Raw genomic sequence first — 24,771 nt, forward strand, 5'->3', positions numbered from 1 at the left:
CAAAATTTGTATTTATTTTCAACACAGAAAATAAGGAAAGCAATATCTCAATGCAAATAACAAGCGATATGACATAAATGAGGCATTCCAATGAAACGCATATTATCATTCGGAGCAGAAGGCACTTAGTCAGTACAAAAAAAGAAAAAGAAAGAGGCTACACTCCGAACTTGTAAAACTAGACCCTCACAAAAGGGAAGGGGGAGGGGGAGACAAGGTAAAGGAGGTATATGGGATGGTCAGGCTAAAAAGAGGTAGGTGAATACAAACCGGAGAGAACGTGATCTGATGTTTTTATCTTAAGTTAGCTTTTGCTTAGGTTTTACTTTTTATTAATTTTTTATTCATTTTGTTTGGAATAAAATGTGACAAAATTCAGCAATTTTGGAATTTTTTTACATTTACGCAGTTCACCGTACAGGATAAATAACAATATATTTTGATAGATCAGACTTTTATGCACACGGCGATACCAAATATGTTTATACATTTTTTTTTACTCTTTTTTGGGGGTAAAATGGGAAAAATGAATGATTTACATTTTTATTGGGAGAGGGGATTTTTCTAATTTTTTTTACTTATTATTTTTTAACTTTTTAAACTTTTTCTTTACACTTTAATAGTCCTTATAAAGGACTATTTATAGCAATCATTTGATTGGTAATACTGTTCAGTGCCATGCATAGGGCATAGCACTGATCAGTGTTATTGGTGATCTTCTCTGGTCTGCTCACTATCAGACCAGAGTAGAAATCCCTGGAGACAGACGGAGGCAGGTGAGGCGACCTCCGTCCACCATTATCGATGATTGAATACCCACGGCAGCACTGCAGGCAATCCAATAATCCATTTAAAGTACCGCACTGCTGCAGATGCTGTGATCTGTATTATTTATGCCATCTGAGGGGTTAATGGTGGACATCCACGCGACTGCGGATGTCTGCCATTACCAGCGGGTCCCTGGCTGCTGACAGCAGCTGGGACCTGTCGCGCATTACGCGAACACCGGTCTGGTGCTCGCGGTCATGGCGGAGCGTAAATGTATGTCATGGTGCGTTAAGTACCACGGCACCATGATGAACATTTACATCCATTGTCATTAAGGGGTTAAACCAGATCAAAATCCTGGAGAAGGCAACTGTGCTCTATAATTTTCTTTTTGGTTGGAGCAAGACTCCGCAAAGGCACTTAAGGGCCTTTAGTCAGACACCAATGTATTTTTTATCAACTTATTGAATGTTGTGATATAATACGAAAAACTCTTAAGAAACTAAACCACCGACCTTGAAAGATTTCATTTTCCATGCACTGTAGCTATATTTTTTTTTGGAGAGTTAAGTATATGTTGTCTCATCTGTCACCAGCATTTTATTGTTAGAGTTATCCCTGTCATTTCATATTGTATTATAACAGTGGTTTTTCTGACTGCTCTTGGCAAACATACTTTGTTAACTGGGTGACATCTGTAAAGGGAAGCATGAATTGTTCTGCACTTTGTACCGAGTTCTAAAGCAGGCATTTCTGATGAAGCCATTTCATTGCACATAATTACACTTGACGTCTGACTGTCATTTATCGTGTTTTACAGATGTTTTATTAATTAAGATCTTCCTATTTCAAACAAACTTCAAATGGAAAGTAATAATTATTGAATGGCCTGAAGTCATTTCGAAAATTGGATTTCTTGTGGCCTTATTGTATTGTTAGTTTATTACAATTGTTGCTGATAAAATGAATGACAATTTTTTGTCATTTTATTTTGTACTCAATCTAAAAAAAGAAAAACGTGCAATAAATTAATATTTTACAAAATGAATGCAGTATATTGGACTCAAAAGTATAAACAAATGCCGGAAAGAATTATGATGGATTCTAGAGGGAAGCAGATTAATAAGTTTATTTAATTTACGTCTTAATATACTTTTTTTTTTAATTATCTTTAAGGAACCACTTTAAGAATAAAAATGCACTACAGACTCAGCTCAGCTATAACACCAAATTAGCTCTGCTATTTTGTACTCTGCTGTGCTGTGCTACTACTACCTACAGCATCAGCTTGCCCTTCCTGCCTGTATTCCTGGTGCTTGGCACGGGGATGTTGTGGCCTGTTTGGCCAGCTGCCACTTAACCGGGGCCATTTTTGCAGTAGCGACCTGGTTTCTTCCCTGCAGCAGAAGTCCAGCTTCTGCATCCTGGAGGAGAATTAAGGGAGAAAACCAGGAGATCACTTAGATTCTGCTCCCAAGTTTGACTCAAAGTCAAACCGGTAGGTGGCACAGTGAGTCCACGCCCTCGAGCATTACAATCCTCTTGGCATATAAAAAATATTGGACATTATGTCTTGCAATTTACAAACTGCAATTATGGGGATACACCTTTAACCTAGGTTATTGTTTAACTTTTTCTCACTTTTGTTTGACTATTCTAAGCATTTTATTTATGAAGTCCTAGAAAGTGTTAAGGGAAGCTGTTTGAACATCTCAGCTTCTTTTGCCTGGAGAAACTCTACTGCAGCCTTTTGTTGTGTGTTTACCACAGGGACTAGAAAAGTAGCGCTGCACCAGCTGGCCACCTGTAGAAGTAAACCATATGGCCTTGTCTGTTTTAGGAAAAAATCTACCAGAGAAAAACAGTATATCAGGCTCCGTTTTGTCAGACTAGTCTTTAATGTGCCTTAAATTTTCAATGTTTAAAAAATCTCTTTCCTAACATTGATGTTTAGACCTAAAAGGGTTTGTAATGAGAACCTGTTATGCTGAGAATGCAAAGTAAACTTCGGAACTACTTTCCGAAAGACAGTAAACCATGTGGGATTCAGAACATCTGGACTGGGACAACTGTGAGCATTAAGTAAAACTGCAAATACACAGTAGACTGCATTTCATTTTTGTATACTATTTGTTCTCATTGTTTAACACTTCTGGTAATTAAAAATGCTTGTTAGTCTTTTCTTATAACTTTTGGTGCAAAGGTAGAATTTAATACTGTGCAAAACATCTGGATGATAAATTGTTAGCTAAGAATTTGATAGAACTAGAGATGAGCAAATTTTTTTTTTATTTTAAAAATATTAAAAACGGCTATTTCTGGCCTGGGTGTGTGCTGGGTTAGTGAGATAATACTGTTATTCAGTATGACATGGAGATCAGAGGCGTCGCTATTAGAATCACTGTCACAGAGCGGCACAATGACAGAGCCTGGAGGTGGCATCAGTATGAGGAGACCATATACTGGCTGAATGACCCAGACTGGAGGTGGCAACAACCTGACGAGACCATAGGGCCTCACAGTTGAAAAGAATAAAGATATGTTTTAACATTTAAATTGAAGATTTCAAATAAAGTTTAATTTAATGTCCCAGCAGCATGAGGAGACCACATGGCGGTACAGTGGCAAAGCCTGGAGGTGGTGGCAGCATGAGGAGACCATATACTGGCTGAATGACACAGCCTGGAGTTGGCAGCAGCATTGTTACGCCGAGCGCTCCGGGTTCCCGCTCCTCCCCGGAGCGCTCGCTACACTCTCGCTCCCGCAGCGCCCCGGTCAGATCCACTGACCGGGTGCGCTGCGATACCGCCTCCAGCCGGGATGCGATTCGCGATGCGGGTGGCGCCCGCTCGCGATGCGCACCCCGGTTCCCGTACCTGACTCGCTCTCCGTCGGTCCTGTCCCGGCGTGCGCGGCCCCGCTCCCTAGGGTGCGCGCGCGCCGGGTCTCTGCGATTTAAAGGGCCACTGCGCCGCTGATTGGCGCAGTGGTTCTAATCAGTGTGTTCACCTGTGCACTCCCTATGTATACCTCACTTCCCCTGCACTCCCTCGCCGGATCTTGTTGCCATTGTGCCAGTGAAAGCGTTTCCTTGTGTGTTCCTAGCCTGTGTTCCAGACCTCCTGCCGTTGCCCCTGACTACGATCCTTGCTGCCTGCCCCGACCTTCTGCTACGTCCGACCTTGCTTCTGCCTACTCCCTTGTACCGCGCCTATCTTCAGCAGTCAGAGAGGTTGAGCCGTTGCTAGTGGATACGACCTGGTCACTACCGCCGCAGCAAGACCATCCCGCTTTGCGGCGGGCTCTGGTGAAAACCAGTAGTGACTTAGAACCGGTCCACTAGCACGGTCCACGCCAATCCCTCTCTGGCACAGAGGATCCACCTCCTGCCAGCCGGCATCGTGACAGTAGATCCGGCCATGGATCCCGCTGAAGTTCCTCTGCCAGTTGTCGCCGACCTCACCACGGTGGTCGCCCAGCAGTCACAACAGATAGCGCAACAAGGCCACCAGCTGTCTCAACTGACCGTGATGCTACAGCAGCTACTACCACAGCTTCAGCAATCATCTCCTCCGCCAGCTCCTGCACCTCCTCCGCAGCGAGTGGCCGCCTCAGGCCTACGACTATCCTTGCCGGATAAATTTGATGGGGACTCTAAGTTTTGCCGTGGCTTTCTTTCACAATGTTCCCTGCACTTGGAGATGATGTCGGACCAGTTTCCTACTGAAAGGTCTAAGGTGGCTTTCGTAGTCAGCCTTCTGTCTGGAAAAGCTCTGTCATGGGCCACACCGCTCTGGGACCGCAATGACCCCGTCACTGCCTCTGTACACTCCTTCTTCTCGGAAATTCGAAGTGTCTTTGAGGAACCTGCCCGAGCCTCTTCTGCTGAGACTGCCCTGCTGAACCTGGTCCAGGGTAATTCTTCCGTTGGCGAGTACGCCGTGCAATTCCGTACTCTTGCTTCAGAACTTTCCTGGAATAATGAGGCCCTCTGCGCGACCTTTAAAAAAGGCCTATCCAGCAACATTAAAGATGTTCTGGCCGCACGAGAAATTCCTGCTAACCTACATGAACTCATTCATCTAGCCACTCGCATTGACATGCGTTTTTCCGAAAGGCGTCAGGAGCTCCGCCAGGATATGGACTTTGTTCGCACGAGGCGTTTTTTCTCCCCGGCTCCTCTCTCCTCTGGTCCTCTGCAATCCGTTCCTGTGCCTTCCGCCGTGGAGGCTATGCAAGTTGACCGGTCTCGCCTGACACCTCAAGAGAGGACACGACGCCGCATGGAGAATCTCTGCCTGTACTGTGCCGGTACCGAACACTTCCTGAAGGATTGTCCTATCCGTCCTCCCCGCCTGGAAAGACGTACGCTGACTCCGCACAAAGGTGAAACAGTCCTTGATGTCAACTCTGCTTCTCCACGTCTTACTGTGCCTATGCGGATATCTGCCTCTACCTTCTCCTTCTCCACTAAGGCCTTCTTGGACTCCGGATCTGCAGGAAACTTTATTTTGGCCTCTCTCATCAACAGGTTCAACATCCCAGTGACCAGTCTCGCCAGACCTCTCTACATCAATTGCGTTAACAATGAAAGATTGGACTGTGCCGTGCGTTACCGCACGGAACCCCTCCTAATGTGCATCGGACCTCACCACGAAAAAATTGAGTTTTTGGTCCTCTCCAATTGCACTTCCGAAATTCTCCTTGGACTACCCTGGCTTCAACACCATTCCCCAACCCTGGATTGGTCCACAGGGGAGATCAAGAGTTGGGGTCCCTCTTGTTTCAAGGACTGCCTTAAACCGGTTACCAGTACTCCTTGCCGTGACCCTGTGGTTCCCCCTGTAACCGGTCTCCCTAAGGCCTATATGGACTTTGCGGATGTTTTTTGCAAAAAACAAGCTGAGACTCTACCTCCTCACAGGCCTTATGACTGTCCTATTGACCTCCTCCCGGGCACTACTCCACCCCGGGGCAGAATTTATCCTCTCTCTGCCCCAGAGACTCTTGCTATGTCTGAGTACATCCAGGAAAATTTAAAAAAGGTCTTTATCCACAAATCCTCCTCTCCTGCCGGAGCCGGATTTTTCTTTGTGTCCAAAAAAGATGGCTCCCTACGTCCTTGCATTGACTACCGCGGTCTTAATAAAATCACGGTAAAGAACCGCTACCCTCTACCTCTCATCTCTGAACTCTTTGATCGCCTCCAAGGTGCCCACATCTTTACCAAACTGGACTTAAGAGGTGCTTATAATCTCATCCGCATCAGAGAGGGGGATGAATGGAAAACGGCATTTAACACTAGAGATGGACACTTTGAGTATCTGGTCATGCCCTTTGGCCTGTGCAACGCCCCTGCCGTCTTCCAAGACTTTGTTAATGAAATTTTTCGTGATCTCTTATATTCCTGTGTTGTTGTGTATCTGGACGATATCCTGATTTTTTCTGCCAACCTAGAAGAACACCGCCAGCATGTCCGCATGGTTCTTCAGAGACTTCGTGACAATCAACTTTATGCCAAAATGGAGAAATGTCTGTTTGAATGTCAATCTCTTCCTTTCCTAGGATACTTGGTCTCTGGCCAGGGACTACAAATGGATCCAGACAAACTCTCTGCCGTCTTAGATTGGCCACGCCCCTCCGGACTCCGTGCTATCCAACGTTTTTTGGTGTTCGCCAATTATTACAGACAATTTATTCCACATTTTTCCACCATTGTGGCTCCTATCGTGGCTTTAACCAAAAAGAATGCCAATCCTAAGTCATGGCCTCCTCAAGCGGAAGACGCCTTTAAACAGCTCAAGTCTGCCTTTTCTTCAGCTCCCGTGCTCTCCAGACCTGACCCATCTAAACCCTTCCTATTGGAGGTTGATGCCTCCTCAGTAGGAGCTGGAGCGGTCCTTCTACAAAAAAATTCTTCCGGGCATGCTGTTACTTGTGGTTTTTTTTCTAAGACCTTCTCTCCGGCGGAGAGGAACTACTCCATCGGGGATCGAGAGCTACTAGCCATTAAATTAGCACTTGAGGAATGGAGGCATCTGCTGGAGGGATCAAGATTTCCAGTTATTATTTACACCGATCACAAGAACCTCTCCTATCTCCAGTCTGCCCAACGGCTGAATCCTCGCCAGGCCAGGTGGTCTCTGTTCTTTGCCCGATTTAATTTTGAAATTCACTTTCGGCCTGCCGATAAGAACATTAGGGCCGATGCTCTCTCTCGTTCCTCGGATGCCTCGGAAGTAGAGCTCTCTCCGCAACACATCATTCCTCCTGACTGCCTGATCTCCACTTCTCCAGCCTCCATCAGGCAAACTCCTCCAGGGAAGACCTTCGTCTCTCCACGCCAACGCCTCGGAATCCTCAAATGGGGTCACTTCTCCCATCTCGCAGGTCATGCGGGCATCAAGAAATCCGTGCAACTCATCTCTCGTTTCTATTGGTGGCCGACTCTGGAGACGGATGTTGTGGATTTTGTGCGAGCCTGCACTGTCTGTGCCCGGGATAAGACTCCTCGCCAGAAGCCCGCTGGTCTTCTTCATCCTCTGCCTGTTCCCGAACAGCCTTGGTCTCTGATTGGTATGGACTTTATTACAGACTTACCCTCATCCCGTGGCAACACTGTTGTTTGGGTGGTCGTTGATCGATTCTCCAAGATGGCACATTTCATCCCTCTTCCTGGTCTTCCTTCTGCGCCTCAGTTGGCAAAACAATTTTTTGTACACATTTTTCGTCTTCACGGGTTGCCCACGCAGATCGTCTCGGATAGAGGCGTCCAATTCGTGTCTAAATTCTGGAGGGCTCTCTGTAAACAACTCAAGATTAAATTAAACTTTTCTTCTGCTTATCATCCTCAATCCAATGGGCAAGTAGAAAGAATTAACCAGGTCCTGGGTGATTATTTACGGCATTTTGTTTCCTCCCGCCAGGATGACTGGGCAGATCTTCTACCATGGGCCGAATTCTCGTATAACTTCAGAGTTTCTGAATCTTCTTCCAAATCCCCATTTTTCGTGGTGTACGGCCGTCACCCTCTTCCCCCCCTCCCTACTCCCTTGCCCTCTGGTGTACCCGCTGTGGATGAAATATCTTGTGATCTTTCCACCATATGGAAAGAGACCCAAAATTCTCTCTTACAGGCTTCATCACGCATGAAGAAGTTTGCTGATAAGAAAAGAAGAGCTCCCCCCATTTTTTCTCCCGGAGACAAGGTATGGCTCTCTGCTAAATATGTCCGCTTCCGTGTTCCCAGCTACAAATTGGGACCACGCTATCTTGGTCCTTTCAAAATTTTGTGCCAGATTAATCCTGTCTCTTATAAACTTCTTCTCCCTCCTTCTCTTCGTATTCCTAATGCCTTTCACGTTTCTCTTCTTAAACCACTCATCATCAACCGTTTCTCTCCTAAACTTATCTCTCCCACTCCTGTCTCCGGTTCTTCAGACATCTTTCCCGTAAAGGAGATACTGGCCTCCAAAAAGGTCAGAGGAAAAACCTTCTTTTTGGTTGACTGGGAGGGCTGTGGTCCTGAAGAGAGATCCTGGGAACCTGAGGACAATATCCTAGATAAAAATCTGGTCCTCAGGTTCTCAGGCTCCAAGAAGAGGGGGAGACCCAAGGGGGGGGGTACTGTTACGCCGAGCGCTCCGGGTTCCCGCTCCTCCCCGGAGCGCTCGCTACACTCTCGCTCCCGCAGCGCCCCGGTCAGATCCACTGACCGGGTGCGCTGCGATACCGCCTCCAGCCGGGATGCGATTCGCGATGCGGGTGGCGCCCGCTCGCGATGCGCACCCCGGCTCCCGTACCTGACTCGCTCTCCGTCGGTCCTGTCCCGGCGCGCGCGGCCCCGCTCCCTAGGGCGCGCGCGCGCCGGGTCTCTGCGATTTAAAGGGCCACTGCGCCGCTGATTGGCGCAGTGGTTCTAATCAGTGTGTTCACCTGTGCACTCCCTATGTATACCTCACTTCCCCTGCACTCCCTCGCCGGATCTTGTTGCCATTGTGCCAGTGAAAGCGTTTCCTTGTGTGTTCCTAGCCTGTGTTCCAGACCTCCTGCCGTTGCCCCTGACTACGATCCTTGCTGCCTGCCCCGACCTTCTGCTACGTCCGACCTTGCTTCTGCCTACTCCCTTGTACCGCGCCTATCTTCAGCAGTCAGAGAGGTTGAGCCGTTGCTAGTGGATACGACCTGGTCACTACCGCCGCAGCAAGACCATCCCGCTTTGCGGCGGGCTCTGGTGAAAACCAGTAGTGACTTAGAACCGGTCCACTAGCACGGTCCACGCCAATCCCTCTCTGGCACAGAGGATCCACCTCCTGCCAGCCGGCATCGTGACAAGCATGAGGATACCATATAGTGGCTGAATGACAGCCTGGAGTTGGCGGCAGCATGAGGAGACCATTTAGTTGCAGAATGAGACAACCTGGAGGTGGCATCAGCATGAGGAGAACATATGGTGGCAGTATGAGACAGCCTGAGGGTGGCATCAGCAGCATCAGGAATCCTAAAAGTGACCCGGTGACATAGTGGGGCAGTGGGTGGCAATACCAGTGTCACGTTATGCGCTCCGGCCGCACACGCTGGCCGTGAGCGCATGGTCCCCTTACCTGCTGCAGCCGGCGGGGCTGGGATTCCCAGTCCGTCACTCACCTGGTGCTTCTCCTGCCTCCCCCCCCCCCCCCGTCTCTGCCTCTTTGCTCAAGCACACGTATTCCCGTCATCTTAAAGGGCCAGTGCGCCTATAAGGAAAGTAACACCTGTGGCTCATTGATAAATTCCTCCACCTCTCACACTTCCCTGCTAGATTTTTGTTGCCCTATAGCCTTAGAGAATGCATTCCTGTATATTGCCTTGCTGTGTATCATACCCTTGCTCAGTGACCTGATCTTGCTCATTTGCCGCCTGCCTACTATTTGCTACATTCCTGACTAAACTACTCTGCCGCCTGCCCTGACCTCTTGCTATCCAGATCACTAGTTGCCTCATTCCACCTGTGCCTCGAATCTACTCAGCAGCCTGCGTGGTCGACCCGTGCCAGGGGTAGCAACCTGGGTGCCGCCTGCCGCAGCAAGTCTGCTCCCTGGTACGGTCTGAGTAATCTATCACACAGGTCCACTATCATCAGTGTTCCAGTCTATTGAAACGTGAGTATTACATCCAGTACCCGGTGATTAAGGTGGGTGAAAAAAGGAGAACTTGACATCAGATGTGTGGCATCAGGCGGGTGTCAGGATCAGAATAGTAGCTGAGGCAGGTAGGCAGAGGAAGACGGTCTCTTTTGCAAAAGTGTTAGTGTGCACAAGTAAACTGTGCTCCACTATGCCAATCCGCATCCTACTCCTCCTCCAGTTCAGCCTCTACAGGGCTCATGTGGCCGTGAGATGTAGACGCCACATCTCCATTGCCCTGACCAGCCATCATTTCCAACACATATTGTAGTAAATGAAGCAGTGGAATGACGTTGTTCATCCCATAATCCTGGCAACTGACTTATAAGGAAGCTTCCTCAAAGGGCCTGAGCAAACGGCAGGTGTCACGTATTAGCTGCCACTGGTTGACATTGACAGCGTGATCAAGCAGACTTTCTATGAAATGGCTCGCCACACTCAGTCAGCTCCATGGAGCTGATGCCCGCTCCCCTCCCTTCCCTCCTGCCTGTTTGTACAGCAACGATAAATAAACACATGAATTGAAAGAAAACCTGCTGCTTCTCGTGGTGATTGCAACGTTCATTTTCTATTACCTGACTAGTTGACACTGAAGTTACACAGGGGAGTCCCCCTATCCAAGAAAGTGATGGCTTTTCTCCGTTCGTATAGTCGGTTCAACATATGAAGGGTGCAATTCCAATGTGTGGAAATGTCGCAAATCAGACTATGTTGGGGGATACCGTTCTGACAATGCAGCTCAAGGAAGGTGTGCTTTGTGGTGTATGAGTGGCTGAAGTGCATGCACAGTTTCCTTCCCATTGTTAGGATGTCTTTGAGATAGGGGGAACACTTCAGGAACCACTTGACAACCAGATTGAACACGTGTGCCATGCAGGGCGCATGTCTTAGGCTTCCTTGTCGCAGTGCAGACAAGATGTTCTTCCCATTGCTGGTCATCATGGTTCCCATTTCCATTTTTCGTGAATTGAGCTATGACTCGATTACTTGATGAATTACTTTTATCAGTTCCTCCCCTGTTTGACTCAGTTTGCCAAGGCAAACCATGTGAAGAACAGCATGACACCGCTATGCCCTGCACAAATGGTATGCTGGAGGGGCACTGAGACTTGTCTGTGCAATGGAGGCTGAGGGCACGGTGGAGGATGAGGAGGCGGAGTCGCACACTGTCACAGGACCAACGGCCTGAGAGCGTTGAGACAGAAGGGGCCTGACCTGTCCAAGTTGCTGATGTGGCTGTGCAGGAACCACACTCACCCAGTGGGCCATAAAGGACACGGGTTGTCCCTGACCGTAGTTACAGCTTCACATGTTGGCACTGCCGTGCACGTTGGTACATACCGACAGGCTCAAGGACTGGCCCACCTTCTGTTCCACAAGATTATGCAGGGCTGGTACTGCCTTCTTCACAAAGAAATGACGGCTTGGGACTCTCCACCTCAGCTCGGCACAAGCCATCAGTTCTCTGAAAGGTGCAAAGTCCACCACATGAAAAGGGAGGGACTTAAGCACCAGCAACTTGGACAGGAGCACATTCAGCTTCTGTGCTGTTGGATGAGTGGGCGCATCCTGTTGTCTCTTGGACATTGTTTCGCCAATGGATTGCTGCTGGAATGATTTACTCGAAGTAGGAGGAGCAGGAGCATCTGGAGCGACAGAAGATGGGTATGACACACAGCTCCCTTCGGATGAGGTGGTAAGCCTTGGCTGGCTGAAATAGGGAGCGGCGTGCCACTGGGTGATGCAGCAGGCTGTATCACCACATTGGAGCCATGACTCTCTAAGGCCGTTTTATGGTGATGCTGCATATGTTGACTCAGGGCCATGGTGCCAACATTAGGACCCTGGCCACGCTTCACCTTTTTCCGATACATCTTGCATGTGGCCAGGTTAGCATCCTCCGGATGCTTGATGAAAAACTGCCACACTGCCGAGTAGCTGATTTTCCCACCAGCAGTCCACACTGATTGCTACTGCCGCCGACTCCAGGAACCCCTGTTCCACTACCTCCCAGGAAGGTAGGCTGCCGGGGAGCAGGTGGTCTAACCCGGGCACGTTTGGCTCCAGACTTTCCACTTCTACCACCATGCTGACTGCCAACCATGCTACCACCTTGCTGGCTCAGATGCTGCCTCATGGGCACCCTGCAACCCTCTTCTCATGATGATGATGAAGCCCCTTCTGCACTCGCCTCCCAATTGCGATTGTCTTCATCATCATCGAGTTGTGTCTGCGCGTCACTGATGTCCTCCTCAGGTTCCTCAACAATACCTGCTTCAGGAGTCTGAACACTCGCAACACCACCTCTCACACCACTCTCCTCATCACGGATGTCTCCTCCACTTCTTGGCTGGTCAGTAGGTGCTGACTGTCCACTAGTAGATCATCCTCACTAAATAGTGAAGCTGAACCCACAGCATATGATACTTCTGTGGGGGAGGGAACAGCATAGGACAGGGGCAATGCCATGCCAACTGAGGGCTGTGTCTGAGGAACCCAAGGACTGTTGACTGGGGGTGTTAGATGTTACTTGTGATGAATTGTTAACCAATCAATACAGCAGATGGGTTGCTGGTCGAGACAAGACCGCTAGCTGATACCGGGAGCTCAGGCCTCTCACTGCGACTCCTTCTGCCACTCACCCCTAGTTAGTGATGTCACGAACATAAAATTTTCGGTTCGCGAACTTCCGCAAATGTTCGCGAACCGGGCGAACCACCATTGACTTCAATGGGCAGGTGAATTTTAAAACCCACAGGGACTCTTTCTGGCCACAATAGTGATTTAAAAGTTGTTTCAAGGGGACTAATACCTGGACTGTGGCGTGCTGTAGGGGGATCCATGGCAAAACTCCCATGGAAAATTACATAGTTGATGCAGAATCTGATTTTAATCCATAAAGGGCATAAATCACCTATTATTCCTAAATTCTTTGGAATAACGTGCTTTAGCCCCCTTTAGGCAGCACATAGAGCCCCCCTTTAGGCATCACATAGTTAGATCCCCCCTTTAGGCAATACATAGATTTTCCCATATTAGGCAGCACATAGTTAGAGCCCCCCTTTATTCTGCACATAGGTAGAACCTCCCTTTAGGCAGCACATAGAGCCCCCTTTAGGCAGCACATAGTTAGATCCCCCTTGAGGCATCACATAGTTATATCCCCCCTTTAGGCAGCACATAGATTCCCCCATGTTAGGCAGCACATAGTTAGAGCCCCCCTTTAGGCAGCACGTAGAGCCACCCTTTAGGCAGCACATAGATTCCCCCATATTAGGCAGCACATAGTTAGAGCCTCCCTTTAGGCAGCACATAGAGCCCCCTTTAGGCAGCACATATTTAGATCCCTCCTTTAGGCAGCACATAGATTCCTCCATATTAGGCAGCACATGGTTAGAGCCCCCCTTTAGGCAGCACTGGTTTTATTTCACAGCCAAAAAGGGTATTTTTTATTTTGTTATTTGAACAACTGTCACACCAAATGTGATTTGCACTAGTGTGACAATGAGCAGAAAAGGTTGCCAGCGGAGTTCCCCTTTTAAGCAGAGGTCCCCAACCAGGGTGCCTCCAGCAGTTGCAAGACACACGGACTGAACTTATAGCCCTTTTAACACTGTAGTTAGTTGCTTGAAGGAAATTAAGTTTTACACCAGAGTACCCCTTTTAACCAGCGGTTCCCTCCCAACCAGGGTGCCTCCAGCTGTTGCAAGACACACGGACTGAACTTATAGCCCTTTTAATACTGTAGTTAGTTGCTTGAAGGAACTTAAGTTTTACACTGGAGTACCCCTTTTAACCAGCGGTTCCCTCCCAACCAGGGTGCCTCCAGCTGTTGCAAGACACACGGACTGAACTTATAGCCCTTTTAATACTGTAGTTAGTTGCTTGAAGGAACTTAAGTTTTACACTGGAGTACCCCTTTTAACCAGCGGTTCCCTCCCAACCAGGTTGCCTCCAGCTGTTGCAAGACACACGGACTGAACTTATAGCCCTTTTAATACTGTAGTTAGTTGCTTGAAGGAACTTAAGTTTTACACTGGAGTACCCCTTTTAACCAGCGGTTCCCTCCCAACCAGGGTGCCTCCAGCTGTTGCAAGACACACAGACTGATATTTGAGCCCTAAAAGGGCTTTTTTGGGTGCTGTCCTTAAAGCAGATGTTAGACTAGTGTTTTAGGAGTAAACTGGACCCTGAATACACCACCTAGCAGCAACCTAGCTATCACTTTCCCTATTACAGCAGGAGCAGCTTCTCTGTCCCTCCACTTTCTAAGCCTGCAGCATGCCCAATGAAGGTAAAATGTCGTCCGTGCAGGAGGTAGGAGGGTCTGGAAGGGAGGGATTGCTGCTGATTGGCTGTAATGTGTCTGCTGACTCTGACTCACAGGGTCAAAGTTTACCGCAATGTTAAAGTATAGGGGGCGAATCGAACTTCACATATGTTCGCCCGGCGATGCGAACGCGAACATGCTAGGTTCGCCTGGAAATGTTCGCCGGCGAACAATTCGCAACATCTCTACCCCTAGTCTACTGTGACCTCTGCCCGATGAATTTAGGCCTCTGTCACTCCTCTGTGCACATCATGGCACTTTTCTGCCTGACATATTTAGTGCGTATGTGAGGGGAATACAATACGCCCCACTACGCTTAAAACTGCATTTGTCTACAACACCAGCAGGTGTGTACTTTTAGCTGGCCTTTCACAGTATCTAGGCCTTTAAGACTTTAACAGGAATAAAATTGTACACCACTTAGATGTAGGTATGTGGTATGCACTTACGAGGGGAGGACAATGCTCTCCAGTACGGTTAAAACAGTATTTGTCTACAACACCAGCAGGTGTGTACTTTTGGCTAGCCTTTCACAATATCTAGGTCCTTAAGACTTTAACAGGAACAAAATGGTACACCACTTAGATGTAGGTTTGTGGTATGAACTTATGAGGGGAGGACAATGCGCTCCAGTGCGCTTAAAACAGTATTTGTTTACAACACCAGCAGGTGTGTATTTTTGGCTGGCCTTTCACAGTATCTAGGCCTTTAAGACTTTAACAGGAACAAAATTGTACACAACTTAGATGTACGTATGTGGTGTGCACTTATGAGGGGAGGACAATGCGCTCCAGTACGCTTGAAACAGTATTTGTCTACAACACCATCAGCTGTGTACTTTTGGCAAGCCTTTCACAATATCTAGGCCCTTAAAGGAAATGTTCGGTGCAGACTTTTTCTATTCCATCCTGCCCAGGCTGCAAAAAGAGACAAAACAAACTTTCACTTACCTTCCTACATTCCCCCGGAGCTCCGCAACAGCTGATCATTCTACCAGGCTGTTTACTTCCTACTTCCCTTAGCCCGGTACGTCAAATCGCTTCACTGAAGAGCTGTGTGACATACTGGGCTAAGGGAAGTAGGAAGTAAACAGCCCGGGCTAACGATTAGCTGTTGCGGAGCTCCGGGGGAACATAGGAAGGTAAGTGAAAGTTTGCTTTGTCTTTTTTTTGCAGCCCAGGCAGGATGGAATAGAAAAAGTCTGCACCAGACATCTCCTTTAAGACTTTAACAGGAACAAAATGGTACAACACTTATGAGTAGTGTTGAGCGGCATAGGCCATATTCGAATTCGCGAATATTCGCGAATATTCGCGAATATATGGACGAATATTCGTCATATATTCGCGAATATTCGCATATTCGTAATATTCTCGTTTTATTTTCGCATATGCGTAAATTCGCGTAAGCGAAAATTTACATATGCGAAAAGTAGCATATATAAAAATTTGCATAAGCGAAAATGAGCATATGCGAAAATTTGCATATGTTAATTTTCGCATATGCGAAAATTCGCATGCCAGTCTCACACAGTAGTATTAGAGATTTCTTTACACCACACAAGCTGGAAGCAGAGAGGGGTGATCACTGTGATGTGTACTGTGAAAAAATAAATAAATAAAAAAAGCGAATATTCGTAATTACGAATATGTAGTGCTATATTCGCGAATATTCGCGAATTCGCGAATATGCGATATTCGCGAATAAAATTCGCATTGCGAATATTCGCGAGCAACACTACTTATGAGGGGAGGACAATGCGCTCCAGTACGCTTAAAACAGTATTTGTCTACAACACAAGCAGGTGTGTACTTTTGCCTTGCCTTTCACAGAATCTAGGCCCTTAAGACTTTAACAGGAACAAAATGGTACACCACTTAGATGTACGCACAGGTTACACTTAATAGAGGACAATATGCTTTTAGTGCTCTGCTTACCCTAACTGGCTGTCTACTATTAGCTTTTCAGTTGTTGTACACACCAGTGCTGCAGCACACAGTCACTGTGTACTACACCCAAAAATGCTTCCTCTCTCAATGTCACTCCCTTAGCTATCATCTTCTAGGCTGGATTTGGGCTTGAGGTGAATCGCTTCTGTAAAAAAAAGCTTTTCTGTGCAACACACACTGCTCTCTGTCCCTCTCTCTCTCCCTCTGTGCAATTAAAGGCTGAAGTGACTGGCCGCAAGATGGCTGCCAATTATATAGAGCAATGATATCACAGGGGCGGCTGGCTGCTAATAGGCTGCATGCTGCAGGTGATTAAGGGTCATCCCACCTACCAGCCTTCCCAGGATTCCTTGCCCCATGTCCTCACATGTGGATCCGCCATTTTAGATGGCGTGGAGCCTGGAGCGCACTAAATTGAGTTTAATGAAGCGATGATCGAATTGCGGTGATATTTGTATTAATTGCGAATCAAATTTTTCCTGAAATTCATAACAAATTCAGATTCGTCAGATTCGATTTACTCATCCCTAATGACAAAGTGAAATCACAATGTTAAAGGGGTACTCCGCCCCTAGACATCTTATCCCCTATCGAAAGGATAGGGGATAAGATGTCTGATCGTGGGGGTCCTGACCACGGGGACATAAGATCGTGATGTCATGACTCTGCCCCGGTGTGGTGTCACACCCCACCCCCTCAATGCAAGTCTATGGGAGGGGGAGTGACAGCCGTTACAGGTGGGAGCAGTTACAGGTGGGTGCTGCATGGCAGAATGCAGGGGTCCCCAGCAGTGGGACCCCCACAACAAGGCATCTTATCTCCTATTCTTTGGATAGGGGATAAGATGTCTAGGGACATAGTATACCTTTAAAAATAAAATATTGCACTGACATAAGTATTTAGACCCTTCACTCAGGAGTTAGTGGAAGCCTTTTTGCAGGGATAACAGCCTCTAATCTTTTCTGGTATGATGCTTCAAGGTAAAGACGGTCTCAAGCTCTGTCAGGCTGGATGAGGACCATCAGTAGAAGCCATTTTCAGGTCTCTCCAGAGATGTTCAATTGGGTTCAAGTCAGGGCTCCCAAAAACACCCAAAAACATTTACAGAGTTGTCCCTAAGCCACTCATGTGTTGTCTTGACTGTGAGCTTAAAGCATACCCATCAGATCCAACAAAAAAAAACTTTTTTTATATATCACTCAGTACCTAATTCTGACCATGTACATCTAATTTTTATGTGTCTAGCACCTTTATTGTTTTTTATTACATTTTTTATTTAGCTCACTAGTCTGAATTCCTCTCAAAGGGAGGGGGCGTAGCCTCACTGTGCAGGTCTCCGCCCCCTCGCTCAGCATGCTGTCTGCTCACATCTCCCCTAGCATTAGCAAAACTAAAACTCCCAGCTTGTCCTCACTGACAGTAGCGGTATACAAGCTGACAGTGGGAGGATTTTTCCTCCAGCTTTGAGCCCTGCGCTCACAGCTGTCAATCAAGGAAGCGTGTCCTTGACATAGGTGATGATGCATGGACACAGCAGGACTAGTATTTGTCCAAGCAGGCAGAGGGGGGAAGTTGTTTGACTGGCTTTTTCAGTATGAAATACTGAAAGTTTTCTAATGAAAGCAATTGCAAAACCCATTGGTTTTGCATGCTTTACCACATATCAAAAGTTTTTGTATCTGACAGTGCCTATTTAAGCTAATTTGTAGAGATTTATCAAAACCTGTGCAGAGGAAAAATTGACCAGTTGCCCATAGCAACCAATCAGATTACAGCTTTTGTTTTTAAAAGGGACTCTAAAAGAAGAAATCTGATTGGTTGCTATGGGCAACAGGTGAACTTTTACTCTGCACAGGTTTTGATAAATCTCCCAAACTGTCCTGTGAACCTTTGATGCAGTGAGAGGGCCAGGGCACTCAGAATCAGGGTTTCCTTTATAATATCTCTGTACTTTACTTTGTTCATCTTACCCTCAACCTTGTCTAGTCCCCCTGTCTTAGCTGCTACAAAACACTCCCACAGCATGATTCAAACACCACCAGGCTTCACTGTATTGATGGTAGTGGGCAGTTGATGAGCAGTGCCTGATTTCCCTAAAATGTGAGAACTGAGGCCAGAAAGTTCAATCATGGTTACATGAAACAACCAAATTATTTTTTTTCACAGTAAAAAAAAGTTCTTTATGTGCTTTTTTTTTTTGCATAGTCCTGACAGACTTTCATGTGCCTTTTACTATAGCCACTGTGCCAAAAATTCCAGATCGGTGAAGTGCTGAAGTTTCTCCAATCTGCACATAGGATCTTTGGAGCTCAGACAGATTGACAATTGGGTTCTTGGTTACTTCTCTTACCAATGCTATTCTTCCCTGCTTTTAGCAACTTTTAGTGAAGCTGACATTTCATGTACCCTTCTCTACATGTGTTCATGCCCCCTATCCTATCTCTGAGCTCTACAAGCAGCTTTTTCCTCCTCATGGCTTGGTTTTTGTTCTGATATAGATTGTCAGCTGTGAGATCTTATACAGACAGGACTGTGTGTTTCCAAATCCTGTTCAATCACCTGAATTTACCAGGTGACTCCAATTAAGGTGTAGAAACATCTCAGAGATGATCAAAAGAAATTGGAGGAGCCAGAGCCAAGTTTCAAGTGCCAAACAAATCTTTCAGTTTTTTTTTTTTTTATTTGTAATAAATTTGCATACATGTAAAAAATGTTTTTTTCATGTTTCATGTTATAGGCTATTGAGTGAAGATTAATGGGGGAAAACTTTATATTTTTTGGTGGGGGGTATTGAAAAAAATGTGATTCTGTCATTTATTTTTATATAGTAGTTATGTAGTGTTTCTGTCGTGCCAGTGCCAAAATGCACAAAATGAATGTGCAATATCATTGATGCAAATATTTTCAAATTCAAAGGTACCCCTTAAAGTCCCTTCTTTCTGCTGCTTCAACCCCTTAGCGCATATGGACGTTTATGAACGTCCATATGTGCGTCCCCATATATAATGCGCACTCACGAGGTGAGCGCGCATCATACCCGGTGGGTCCCGGTTGTTAGCAACCCGGACCCACGCTAATGCCGAACATCACCAATCGGGCTGATGTCCGACATTAACTCTTAAAAAGTGAAAGTAAAAGCATCCCGGCTGCTCAGTCGGGCTGATCGGGATGTCCCGATCAGCTAGGACGCAGCAGGAGGTCCCCTCACCTGTCTCCTGCGCATCCGAACGTCGATTGATTGCTCCAAGCCTGAAATCCAGGCTTGAGCAATCAACCGCCAATAACACTGATCCCTGCTTTTGAATGCAATGGCAGTGATCAGTGTATTGAATCAATGTACTGCATGTTATAGTCTCCTATGGGGACTATAACATTGCAAAAAAAGAACAAAAAAAAAATAATAATAAAGATCATTTAACCCTTTCCCTAATAAAAGTTTGAATCACCCCCCATTTCCCATAAAAAAACTGTGTACATAAAAAATTTAACATATGTGGTATTGCCGCGTGCATAAATGTACAAACTATAAAAATATATTGTTAATTAAACCGCATGGTCAGTAGCGTGCGCGCAAAAAAATTCCAAAGTCCAAAATAGCGTATTTTTGGTCACATTTTATACCATAAAAAATTAATAAAAAGCGATCAAAAATCTGATCAAAACAAAAATGGTACCGCTAAAAACTTCAAGTCACGGCGCAAAAAGTGAGCACCCATACTGCCCCATACGTGGAAAAATAAAAAAGTTATAGGAGTCAGAAGAGGACAATTTGAAATGTATAAATTTTCCTGCATGTAGTTATGATTTTTTTCAGAAGTACGAAAAAATCAAACCTATATAAGTAGGGCATCATTTTAATCGTATGGACTTACAGAATAAAGATTAGGTGTAATTTTCACCGAAAAATCTACTGCGTAGAAATGGGAGCCCCCAAAAGTTATATTTTTAGTTTTTTTTCTCCGTTTTGCTGTAGATTTTTTGGGTAAAATGTCTGATGTCATTACAAAATAGAATTGGTGGCACAAAAAATAAGCCATCATATGGATTTTTAGGTGCAAAATTGAAAGGGTTATGATTTTTAAAAGGTAAGAAAGAAAAAACGAAAGTGCCAAAACTAAAAAACGCTCCGTCCTTAAGGGGTTAAGGGTCACTATCATTTTATCTTCTCTGCATTTCTAGCAGTCAAGGCCGGCCTTAGGTGTTCAGGTGCCCTGTGTGAGTTAACCTTGTGGTGCTCCCCCCCATTACCCCATAAACATACACAAAGAGGGAAAATATCTTCAGTCCCCTGTCCCCCTTAATCAGTCCCCTGCCCCCTTAATCAGTCCCATGTCTCCTTTAATTAATCCCATGTCCCCCTTAATCAGTCCCCTGTCCCCCTTAATCAGTCCCATGTCTCCTTTAATCAATCCCATGTCCCCCTTAATCAGTCCCCTGTCCCCCTTAATCAGTCCCCTGCCCCCTTTATCAGTCCCATGTCCCCCTTCACCAGTCCCCTGCCCCCTTATTCAGATGCAGACCCCCTTTATCAGACCCTCCCCCCTTCACCAGTCCCCCTTATTCAGACTCAGACCCTACACTCTAATCTACTCAGTTTTTCCATATTTCAGAAATCTGGAAAAACTGAGTAGATTAGAGTGTGGGATTTGCAGAAATCAAGAAAAGCTGAGTACATGAGAGTATGGGATTTGCAGAAATCTGGAAAAGCTGATTAGATTAGAGTGTTTGGTTTGCAGAAATCTGGAAAAGCTGAGTAGATTGGAGTGTAGGTTTGCAGAAATCAGGAAAAGCTGAGTAGATTAGAGTGTTGGGTTTGCAGAAATCAGGAAAAGCTGAGTACATGAGAGTGTAGTATTTGCAGAAATCTGGAAAAGCTGAGTAGATTAGAGTGTAGGATTTGCAGAAATCAGGAAAAGCTGTGTAGACTAGAGTGTAGGATTGGCAGAAATCAGGAAAAGCTGAGTAGATTAGACTGTAGGGTTTGAAGAAATCGGTGTCCAGGCTGAAAGGCTGCAGCAGTGAGCAGATCAGAGCGAGACTGCACACACCCCCCATCAACCAATCACAGTGTCTCAGCACTCAGCACAGTGATTCAGCAGCACTTTCATCAGCTGTTTGGGACACAGAATGCTTCAAGACACAGTTTTCTTCACTACGCCGACCTGTTACACTGCGAGCTGTGTCGGCCGCCTGGAGCCCCAGTTGCTATGGCGCCCTGTGCGGCCACACAGCTCGCACACCCCAAAGGCTGGCCCTGCAGCAGTTTAAAGGAGTACTGTGGTGCAGTAAAACTTATCCCCCATCCAAAGGATGGGGGAAAAGTTTTAGATTGCGAAAGGTCCGACTGCTGGGACCCCCCACAATCTCCTGCATGGTACCCTGGCTCTCCCCAATAAGTGAGTGTGTCAACCCCCGCACAAAGCAAAGTCAACACTCTACCTTACTGTGGAAAGCTGAGGTGCCTTGCAGGAGATCTTGGGGGTCCCAGCAGTCAGACCTGCCGCAATCTTAAACTTATCCCCTATCCTTTGGATAGGGGATACGTTTTATTGAACCACAGTACTCCTTTAACCTCTTAAGGACCCAGGGCGTATGGATACGCCCTCACACCCTGGGCCTTAAGGACCCAGGGCGTATCCATACGCCCTGGCGTTTCCCGGTCTCTGCCGCGCGCCGGGCAGAGATCGGAACTGGATGCCTGCTGAAATACTTCAGCAGGCATCCAGGGCAAACGCCGAGGGGGGCCATGTAGGCCCCCCATGTCGGCGATCGCCGCAAATCGCAAGGGAAATCGCCCTTGCGATCTGCGGCGATACCGGGCTGATCGGGTCTCTGGGACCCGACCGCCCGGTAATTTCGCATGATCCCGGCTGTCACAGACAGCCAGGACCATGCTGAAGTATAGGAGCGAGGTGACAAACCTGTCACCTCCTCCGATCCCCTGCGATCTGTCGGTTAGTTAACCGACCAATCGCAGGAGGGGGGGCGGTTACTTCCTCCCGTCCTGCCTGGCCCCTGGAAGTCCGGAGAGGACGGGAGGAAGACCGGAGGACGCGGTGGGGGACGGGGGAGTGCTGGGGACCGGCCCCGGTACTTACCTCGTCCCTGGAGACCCGGATCCCAGCTACGGAGACGGCGGCAGCAGCGACAGGTGAGTAGATCTTCAGCCGCGGTCGGGCCCTTTACAGCAATGCACGTCGCCGTAAAGCGACATGCATTGCTGTATTGGGACCCTGTAAACTACAACTCCCAGCATGCCCAGACAGCCCTTGGCATCTGGGCATGCTGGGAGTTGCAGTTTTGCAACATCTGGAGGTCCACAGTTTGGAGACCACTGTGCCCTTACAGATGTTGCAAAACTACACATCACCATGCCCTTACTGTCCAGGCATGCTGGGAGTTGTAGTTCTGTAACATCTGGCCCTTCAGATGTTGCAGAACTACAACTCCCAGCATGCCTGGACAGTTTTGGCATACTGGGAGTTGTAGTTTTGCAACATCTGGAAGGGCACAGATTGAGAACCACTGTATTAGTGGTCTGCAAACTGTAGTCCTCCAGATGTTGCAAAACTACAACTCCAAGCATGCTGGGAGTTGTAGTTCGGCAACATCTGGCTCTAAAGATGTTGCCGAACTACTACTCCCAGCATGCTTGAGAATGCTGAGAGTTGTGGTTTTGCAACAACTGGAGGCACACTGGTTGGGAAACATTGTCTGTTTCCTAACTCAGTGTTTCCCAACCGTGTGCCTCCAGCTGTTGCAAAACTATAACTAACAGCATGCACTGATAGACTGTGCATGCTGGGAGTTGTAGTTTTGCAACAGCTGGAGGTCCCCCCCCTGTGAATGTACAGGATACATTCACATGGGCAGGGGGCTTACAGTGAGTATCAGGCTGCAAGTTTGCGATGCAGCAAATTTTGCGTGGCAGCTCAAACTCGCTGTAACCCCCCGCCCGTGTGACTGTACCCTAAAAACACTACACTACACTACACTTACACAAAATAAAATAAAAAGTAAAAAACACTACATATACACATACCCCTACACAGCCCCCCTCCCCTCCCCAATAAAAATGAAAATGGAGCCTCCAGCTGTTGCAAAACAGCAACTCCCAGTATTGCTGGACAGCCATTGACTGTCCAAGCATGCTGGGAGTTTTGCAACAGCTGGAGGCACCCTATTTGGGATTCACTGGCGTAGAATACCCCTATGTCCACCCCTATGCAAATCCCTAATTAAGGCCTCAAATGCGCATGACGCTCTCACTTTGGAGCCCTGTCGTATTTCAAGGCAACAGTTTAGGGTCACATATGGGGTATCGCCGTACTCGGGAGAAATTGCCTAACAAATATTGGGGGGCTTTTTCTCCTTTCACCCCTTATGAAAATGTGAAGTTGGGGTCTACACCAGCATGTTAGTGTAAAAAAAAAAAAAAATTTTACACTAACATGCTGGTGTTGCCCTATACTTTTCATTTTGACAAGAGGTAAAAGGAAAAAAAAAAAAAATTGTAATGCAATTTCTCCCGACTACGGAGATACCCCATAAGTGGGCGCAAAGTGCTCTGGGGGCGCACAACAAGGCCCAGAAGGGAGAGTGCACCATGTACATTTGAGGTGATTTGCACAGGGGTGGCTGATTGTTACAGCGGTTTTGACAAACGCAAAAAAAACTAAACCCCACATGTGACCCCATTTCGGAAAATACACCCCTCACGGAATGTAATGAGGGGTGCAGTGAGAATTTACCCCCCACTGGTGTCTGACAGATCTTTGGAACAGTGGGCTGTGCAAATTAAAAATTTTGTACAGACCACTGTTCCAAAGATCTGACAGACACCAGTGGGGAGCAAATGCTCACTGTACCCCTTGTTACGTTCCTCAAGGGGTCTAGTTTTTTTTTTTTTTTTACGTATGCAAAAGTCATGAAACCCGTGTGGGGTATTAAGGCTCACTTTATTCCTTGTTACGTTCCTCAAGGGGTCTAGTTTCCAAAATGGTATGCCATGTGGGTATTTTTTGCTGTCCTGGCACCATAGGGGCTTCCTAAATGCGACATGCCCCCGAGCAAAATTTGCTCTCAAAAAGCCAAATATGACTCCTTCTCTTCTGAGCATTGTAGTTCGCTCGTAACGCACTTCAGGTCAACTTATGGGGTACCTCCATACTCAGAAGAGATGGGGTTACAAATTTTGGGGGGTATTTTCTGCTATTAACCCTTGCAAAAATGTGAAATTTGGGGGGAATCACACATTTTAGTGAAATTTTTTTTTTTTTTTTTTACATATGCAAAAGTCGTGAAACACATGTGGGGTATTAAGGCTCACTTTATTCCTTGTTACGTTCCTCAAGGGGTCTTGTTTCCAAAATGGTATGGCATGTGTTTTTTTTTTTTTTGCTGTTCTGGCACCATAGGGGCTTCCTAAATGCAACATGCCCCCCAAAAACCATTTCAGAAAAACTTACTCTCCAAAATCCCCTTGTCACTCCTTTGGTTCTGAGCCCTCTACTGCGCCCACCGAACACTTTACATAGACATATGAGGTATGTGCTTACTC

The 24,771-nt window shown here is 46.8% G+C and overlaps 1 protein-coding gene across 2 annotated transcripts in view; it reads left to right on the forward strand.

Annotated features, from left to right (window-relative positions):
* TUSC3 (tumor suppressor candidate 3) overlaps positions 1–24,771 on the forward strand; it is a 419,569-nt gene that overhangs the window by 335,385 nt on the left and 59,413 nt on the right. The gene's annotated exons all lie outside the window — the stretch shown is intronic.

The sequence above is a fragment of the Hyla sarda genome, chromosome 1 (genome assembly GCF_029499605.1).
Source record: "Hyla sarda isolate aHylSar1 chromosome 1, aHylSar1.hap1, whole genome shotgun sequence".
Taxonomy (NCBI): Eukaryota; Metazoa; Chordata; class Amphibia; order Anura; family Hylidae; genus Hyla; species Hyla sarda.